This window comes from Lathamus discolor, chromosome 3 (genome assembly GCF_037157495.1).
Source record: "Lathamus discolor isolate bLatDis1 chromosome 3, bLatDis1.hap1, whole genome shotgun sequence".
NCBI lineage: Eukaryota > Metazoa > Chordata > Aves > Psittaciformes > Psittacidae > Lathamus > Lathamus discolor.
Window position 1 is genome coordinate 37,138,060 of NC_088886.1, and position 8,813 is coordinate 37,146,872.

Genomic DNA, 8,813 nt, shown 5'->3' on the forward strand with positions numbered 1-8,813 from the left:
TGAGAGAAATTGCTTTAGCGAGAAGCATCTCTACCTAAGGAGATTTCAAATACCTTGTGTTTCAAAGTTTTTCATGTGTTCTTATATAATACATTTACTATATAGGAAGAGTTATCCTCTGTACTATATTTGTTGACATAATCTAGAGGTATCTTAGTAGCATATCTCATATTTTGAAAGATATTTTGACTACATGTGCTTATTTGGTACAGTTTGGGGACTTCAGATGTTGTATTTGACATATAAACAGCTATGAATGATGACCGAACTTTCAAACACGATATAAAAAAAATAACTGTTTTCCACAGCACTTGCTGATGGATGGTGGGGTATAAGAACCTTTAATGGAGCTCACTGGTACTTAAGAAGATGCAGGCACCTCAGTATGCAAAGACAGTAAAAGACTTAACTGTCGACTGAAATCGCCTCATATAGAGAATACCTGGCTCTCTCCTGCAGTCTTAAAGCCACTTAGAAAGTGTCACAGTGACATAGCAGAGAAGCAGCAGAAATAAGCAGGCCAGCCAAAGTTATACTCACATCACTTATAATGGGATCCCTCAGCACACAGACATTGAATTTCACGGGCATGGATGTGTAATTTAAAATTAGTTATCATTTTGAATATTGTCCTATGCTGTGAGATCGTTTTCAGTGGGTATGGGATTATGCAGCTATTACATTTAATAAGTTTACATCTTAGAAAAGCTTTTCTTTTTCTTCTGACAAGTGGGTAGGAAGGCACTGTGCAGGACAACCTGAGGGAAGCTTTAATTCTGCACATTTAGTGGCAAAGTAGTCACAATAACAAATTGCAGTTGTTTAAATGAGCCCTAGAAACTTGAAACACAGCCTGAAGAAGAATTTAGCAGCATATTTAATCATAAAATTCTTCTTTTCTTCCTACTGCCATGAAGAGCCACAGATGAGCCTTGGTGATGGCATGCTATTCCCATCTACAATGCACCCCTACTTACTGAAACTGAGCATCTGCACTGACGCTGGAGTGCAACCCCAGGCTTTGGTAGTTTGTGTTTAAAGCATGAGATGAGAGGGAGGAGAAGGCTCAAATAATTTTGGAGCTCATCAGTTGATCTGAAATTTTACCTGCTCATTGTTTTTCCAGGTGTTCATCTGGTAGATGATGGCTATTAGTCCCATGGTCTTTCCCCATAGTACAGAGTCACTGAAAGGAATTTATTGAGAGAGAATTAATGCTCTTCATCCATGAGGACAAGCTACAAACAGCCACCGCATTAACCAGTAATAGGCCCTGCAGAGGAGCAAGAAGTACAGCAAGGTCAGTTGGAGAAAGGTGGGTTCTAAAGGCTACATTGTACTCAAGGACCAAATTCATAAAAGCAAGGGAAGGTATAGAGGTAAGTGCCATGGTTTGGAGCTGCACTAGGTGGCCTGAGCAATTCTTGCTCACCAAAGGCTGTGAGAAGCGTCCACCACTGAAGTAGGTTGTCAGAGCTTTCATTTCCATGCTTCTGCCTCCGTTCCAGCCTGTGCTCCTTGGCTCCTCAGTCTTTTGCATAAATGACACTAGCAGTATACAGTTACATTCAACTTACTGGGAAAGCAGATAAGTTCAGTTATAGTTACATCATTAACCATCAACAAATTTTCATCCTGTGTCCATAAAGACCTGTCAAGGTAGGTACAGACTAAATTTCTTTGTGTTATTTATAAAAGGAAAACATTAGTTTTCATTTTAATGTAAAACTAATAAAAGAATGAATATCTTTGGATAAAGAAATTCTCCACTGATGTCTCAGGCTGCAATGAACGTTTGCTGATAGCCAATATATTTCATTTCAGTTTTACTAAAATTATTCCACATCAGTTGAAGGCAGGAAAGATGAGTAAAAAGGCTGGCAAACTATTTGTGTTGTCTTCTACAGGGTGTATTGGGAACAACTTCTTGAACCATCAAATAATGTTTTACAGCTTCTGAGATTATATTGCTTCTCCTTGTCAGTCACAAGTACAGCAAAAAAATAGAGCTCTAGTAAATAGAGATGATGGGGTTTTACAGAGACATGCAAATAACACATAAAAAGGGACCAAAAGACTATATAGGCATATAACAATATTTCAGAAAAAAGGTTTTAGATATTTAATAGTACCCCTAAGTATTATTTACTGGCATCCCCTTAAGTATTCTGCTTATCTTTTCTGATACTTTCTCCTTTCTCTTTTTTTTTTTCTCTTTTGGGTGGTTTATTAATACAGTATTTGACAGAAGTCACACATCCTTCCCCTATCATTATATTGTTTTCTTCTTACTTGGATATTATATTTCAATCTGTTTTGGAAAAATTGTTTGCAGCTTATCCTGCAGTTACCACAAGTGAGAAGATGCATTTAAATAATGACAAGCTGTGTAATATGTGTTTATAGAAAAATCTGACCTCGCCTACAGTGTATAGAGAGAGTTATAATAATGGCATCCAGTTTTGGATAAAAAATTTCAGAGCATTGTGAAAATAGGCTGCATAATTTCAAAAAGACACTAGTGTTAAAAGAAAAAGTTAACATTTCTTATTGAATTTCCTAATTTTATTCATAAAATCTTTATAGGAAAAGTAGAATTTCCAAAAGCACTCAGCTTTGGCTATTTTTTAGCATTCCTTAATTTATGGGCACCTATTGGGGTATCTTCCAGTGGAAGTTCTCTAGAAAGCACACAAACATGCTACCAATGGGTTTTCAAGGTCTTTTAAAAGTAGTTTGTAAATGCCCGAGGTCCTGGTTGAAAATTACTAGCCTATTCTTTTGTCTGCTACAACAAATCTTTATAGTCTTAAAAACTACCAGTACTTTGTTTCCAAAGAATATTTAACACAAATATTTCATTGATTACCGTAATTTAGTGGCTTCCTTATTAATGTGGTCTTACTAGCACAGTAAAGAATGTAACTTCAAAATGCTTTTAATGCTGACTGCCTGTGCATAAACATATCGGTAGCATAAAATCAGCCATAAAAAAAGAGAAAAGACTCTTACCTAGTCCATAAATATAACAAACCAAGTTACTCCACTTGCTTACTTATGTCCAGTTGACAGCAGTCACTTCACAATTGAATTTGTCATTGCAAGATGTCTTTCTTCTGCTCATCTATAAAATGAAGGAGCAAATAGGACACTAAAACTTGAACTTAATGGAAACAAAAACCATGGAAGCTTGAGTTCAGGCTTAAGATCATTAACATTAACAATTAGAAAGCCAAAAAACACAGGTTCCTGAGAAATAAAGCCTGAAATAACTTTCAATTAGCAAATCAATTATGAAATAAGGATGGCTTAGGAAAAAAAAATGGGAAGAAAAGTCAAATATAATACATTTTGAAAAGTTTAGATTTTAATATTCTGTGATTTTACTACTGTATTTTCTCCTTGTGAAGGCAAAAAAAAAATAAATTCATAGAATTGCAAATCTATGACCACTTTGTGTGCAGCAACACAGAACAACTTAATTTTTCCAAAATGTCTGAAATACAGAAAAGACTCTTTTTCTCCCCTAGAACAGTAATTATCCCTACGTGGATATGAGCATATTTTAAAATTTATAGTGCACCAGCATTTGAGAAGAGTTGCTTCTAAATGAAAACACTGGTGTTTGAAGCTGTGTATTCCTTCATGTCATTTAAAAATCGCTTTGTAGCACGAAGTACTTTCCTTCCTCTCCAATAGGTGGAATGAAGGCTGCTAGACAAAAAAAATCATCTATTCAACAGAAGAATTTCTCAAAGCTTGATCTATGGCTTATTCTCCCTCTAAAAAATATCGGTTCATAGAAAGTTGATGGGATTTTTCATTTACTGAGGTACTGCTATATTTAATAGCAGTATTCTTACATGTGCTATTGATCTCTGTATTGTAACAATTCTTACAATTCAGTCTGTCATAAGAATATATTTTTTACCACATTTTCCACAAGAGCAAGGCCATGCACACACACAGATAGAACAAATATAAGGGGAATATTCTGTATGGGTCCCTATTACTAAAATCTGAGAAATACTTCAGAAACCAAAATATTTATTGAGCAAATGTGCTTATTTAAATCCCACTTCATTTGGGCTATGCTTATACTACAAAACTGAGTTTAAATTCAAATTTGGAATTTTAAGGTCAAAATAAATCTGAAATGTCTACTGACTTCAGTCTGATACATCTGGATACACACATGCAACTGGGAAGAGAAATTGCTCAGCTGAAGACAACTCCCTGCACAGTATTTATGTTAAAGATTTAAGGGTCTCCACTTTGAACAAATTGAGACTAAATATTATCCATGAAGAGTCTATCTATGAAGATAAGGAAAAAAAAAAGGGGGGGGGGAAGTGGAGAAAGAAAAAAAAAAAGGTTGCAGACAAATCTAAGAAGAAAAAAAGACAAAGGGGGGGGGAGGCAAAAAAAAAAAAAAAAGCAGCACTAGATTCACTTCAGTTCAGAATGGTAAGATGCTTTTCCAGGCTGATCAGCAAGACAGCAAAGAGTTTCTGATATATCAGCAAAGAAGCAAGGTATGCTGCATAGCCAGAATGTGTCCCCATCCTCCAAAGGAGAACTAAAACCTGCAAGCCAAGTTTAATTGGTGGAGTTGGAATTGCCTTATAAAATCACTACTGTATCTTCTTAAGGATGTACATGTTGGAGTCTTGCTAATCCTTATCCACTCTGTGTTTCAGAAGCTGCGTGATCCTCACTCAGGTGCCCAGAAGGTACGTTGGCTCAGCTCAAGGCAAAGGGAGACAAGGAGATGCTTTGTCTGCGTGGACATCTTTGGAGCACCTTTTGCTTCCTCTCCCATGAGCACATTGTGCTTGTGGACTGCATCATTTGTTGTGATCTTATTCCCTCTTGACAGGTAATTTCCTGGGCTGTACAGCCAGCATGTAAAACTGGTCTGCTATTGATAGGGACCTAGAAAGCAAAGGTGTTTCAAACTCATTTGCCACCCACATTACCCTTTTTTATGGGGGCATGTTTTTGGATGGTTTTTTTTCTTCAATACTGTCAAATGCAAATGCTTTGCTTGAAAATAATTCCTGCAATATTTTGGATTCCCATTTGTTTGACAAATATGAGAAAAATCAAAATTAAAGATATTTGTCATAGAATCAACTCCAGACACTAAATGTGAGCCACATCCATATTTGCTTTGCGTTCTGGAGAATTGTTTCCTAGTCAGAAACAATTGCCCATTTGGGTATGTTACAGGTGGCACATTAGACATAACCATTCAGATTGGGTACAATAACAGAATCCCTGCTGAGTGTAAAAACATTTTTTTGTTGCTAGTAGAAGTTAAAAAGAATCAATATAAAAAATCTTTGTAACTACGACTGACTTTCCTGATAAGATCCAAAGTCTCTCCCACCCCACTTTGCAAAGCAAATTTCCCAGGCAGTCATGAGCCCATTGCCCCTCTGGCACAGTGCTGGCAGTAAAGATTTAAAGGATCTGCTTCTTCTACTGCCTTTTTCCCCAACATGTTTAATGAAATACCATCAGCATTCCTTGTACCGGAATTGCTTCAGAGAGAGAGCAGATTTATTTCAAAATCAAAGTGCAATCTAAGAGTCTAGTCTAGTGCATTAAACAGCAGTCTTCCATAAGGAAAGATTGCTGGCTTTTCATGATTGATAAATTAACTGGGGGGGGGGGGGGGGGGGAAGAGCCAATTAAAACGGAGGCACAAGTCTCAGTTCAGAAGGTTTAATCATGAGTGATACCAAGGAATCAAAGAAGGAATCATCAGTAAGTAGGAAAATATACACCTGCACAAGAAGTCTCAAATATTAAAAGGCCTTCCAAATTAAAAAAAAATAAAAAAAATAAAAAAACCCCAAAACATTCAGTGTAAGAGCAAGCTGCCAACTAAAGAAAATGCTCAACCAAATTTGTCTACACAGGGTCATTTTTCAAATGGTATTAGAATAGAAAAATTATAACACAAAGAAGTCTGTAATTTTAGCAGATGATTACTAACTGCCCTAATTAAGTGGCTTTAATTGACTCCATTGAAGTCAAGAGCCAATGCCTACGTACATTGCTGCAAGTCTCAGCAATCATAATTTCTGCAAAGTAACTTTTAAATGAGTTATCCTGCAGCTTTCATTATCTAGATAGCTGTTTTCAATCCCTGATTTACAGATCCCCAGGGGCCATGGATTACTAGTGCAGCACTGAAGGTGACTAAGAAAAGCATGTTTACTGTCAATACACTTTTCCTGGAAGCTTTGAAGGATCCCAAAATTGAGAAAGATAAAGAGAAATGGGCAAAGGAAATACACTTTTTCTGCTTTATTATGGATTTCTAAGTTTCTGAGCATTTTCAAAACATGGAAAGGTATCTTCTTGCTTTCCCCTGAGGAATTAATTTTGTTCTCCTTCTTAACTAAAAGGAAAGAATATTAAGAAAAGAAAATTTAGGCACAAAACTAAAACATTTCAGCATGTGCAACTGTTGCTCCTAAAACATACTTTATACTCCTTATAACTTTATCTAATCTCACTACTGAAAGTGGGTAACTTCAACTAAAACTTGTTTTTTAGAGAGTCTGAATAATACAACTTCATCAAAAAACAAATTAACCTATGGTGTCACTATTCAGCAAAATTTTTAATAACTGAAGACACAGCCTTATAGCAGGAAGCATTAAGGCCTTTTGTTTTGTTTTCTCATTTAGCCACATAACTCCTTCATTTAATCTTAAAATCTGACAAAAGTAATTAGTCCCTGCTCTTCCCATGAAATCGCTTTATGGATCTGCAGCCTGTTGCTTTATTGTCATTCTTTTCTTCTAAGCTGAATACGTTCAACTTTCCTGCAGTTAGACGTTATAAACCTTTCCCTCTTTTATTTGCACTCTTCCCAACTCTCTTATTTATCTTGTCTTGTTTTTCAGAAATATCGTGCTCGAAAGCTTAATGTAGCATTTTAAATGTTACCTTCTCAATTCAAAATTGAAAGGACTATATATTTTCATTTATAGCTTGTGTTCTACAGGGAATCAAAAACCCAGAGTGGAGAACAGGTCTAAAGTATAAAAGCCTTGTACTAGAGGAACCACTTTAAGACTATTTTAACACAAATATATGAAAAAAGCTGAATTAAAACTATGCGTAGCAGCTCAGCCACTTCTGAGTCTTTGAACATTTACCATGACTATCTTAGGTTTTTTTTAACTCAATACTTACTTATATTTATTTTCTGTACAGTTTCCTGTAACAAAAGAAAAAATACATAATTTGTTCTATAATTTTTTCTCAGTTACATTTTTAATACCTTTTCTCCATTTTTCCCTGAAGATATCCAAGAAAACAGTTGGTAGCCAACGTTCTATGGTAGGTTTCTTTTTTCCTCTTCTGAATAAATCGAGGAAATAATCTGGTCCACTTTTCCACCCTTGGAGAATCATAGAATGTTTTTCTGTTTAATTCCACAATGTTCATTTTCTTTATTATTTTGTTCTGTAGGGAAAAAGAAGATCATTAAATTACAGTCACATTTCTTTAGGTACTTCAATAAAATTCACATAGGTCAAGACTCACAATGCTGACACCATTTTCTCAGTTTTATTTACTGGTTCTGAGAAGCAAATGCAACAGTTACAGTCAGCTGTGAGACTGGCAGTGTAGTTGCTGTTTTGAAAAGAAATAAAGAAATAAAAGTACTGTCCACATTTGAAATCAAGCTTTCAAGGGTGGTGTGCCTTCATACTACAAGTGTGAAGCTTTGTGCCCATTTCCCTCCTTACTTTACTTCTGCCAGCTCAGCCCGGGGTGAACAGTAGGTGATGCTTTCTTCAGACCAAGAAACTGCACAGAAAAGAAAAATACTAAAACTACAGGGAACAACAGTGCAGCATAAAACTAAAACAAGATAGAGACAGCCAGGAACACTACTGAAGCAATGAAGACTTGCAACAACTGCAAGAAGGGATAAATAAACATAGGCAACATGTAGATATCTGTTTGAATTCTGCCAGCCCCATGGAAATTAATATAAAATGACACTGGAAGCAGTAACACTGCAGTTGAAAACAACTCTTCAGCTAGACCAGCTATTATGGTGCTGAGTGGTTAGACAGCCTTTGGTAGGAATTTTTTCCCCAGGACCTGGTGGAGAAGAGATAAATAGATACCTAAAAAGCAAAAAATTCACAAATAGACATTGCAGCTTACCAGAATGCCTGCAGGTCTCACCTTGTTTACTATTATCTCACTACATTACTGCAGTTCCTTGGGAAGCACAACTCAATGAGCATCACCACCACCCTAGAAGCATAAGAACGGCCAGACAAGTTCCCTGAGGTTTTTACCAGCTGCATGTACTGATAAGGGTCCAGGTGATGGCATTTAAGTAAATCTGTTGCCAGGTAAATTCTTCTTGAGCAGCCTTTAATACAGATTTAGCTGTGACAAGAAAGATAAGGTTAAGTCCATAAAAAGTAGTCTTGTGTCAAGTGAAAACAAAACCAGGAACACTGTATTTATCAAAATACTCTCATAAAGCAAAGGAGAGAGTATTTGACACAACATGGGAGCACTTTATACTCTTATAAACCTGATTATTAGTGAGAACCCTAGATTTTATTATGCTGCAGTTTGTACTGATGCCTCTCCGGGCCACAAAGCAGCAGTTTGCACCACCTTGGTGTCTTGCCCTGCACATGGGTATGCAAATTTATTCTCCCATTCCTCCAAATGTCTAAGGAGCAAACATACTTCAAATACACTTCAAAGACTGGGTATACAGTTTTACAAAATTCACATTGTAGTAGATGCTGTACGTT

The 8,813-nt window shown here is 36.3% G+C and overlaps 1 long non-coding RNA gene across 2 annotated transcripts; it reads right to left on the reverse strand.

Annotated features, from left to right (window-relative positions):
• Positions 1 to 4,613: 4,613 nt before the first annotated feature.
• LOC136010932 (uncharacterized) lies at positions 4,614 to 8,331 on the reverse strand. 2 transcript variants are annotated; one of them, XR_010611082.1, is made up of 3 exons: positions 8,203 to 8,331; positions 7,304 to 7,488; positions 4,614 to 4,935 (listed from the first exon to the last, which is right to left on the reverse strand). It is a non-coding gene; the product is annotated as an uncharacterized LOC136010932 (long non-coding RNA). The 2 variants fall into 2 exon arrangements; XR_010611081.1 differs by lacking the exon at positions 8,203 to 8,331 and adding an exon at positions 7,776 to 8,103.
• Positions 8,332 to 8,813: the final 482 nt, after the last annotated feature.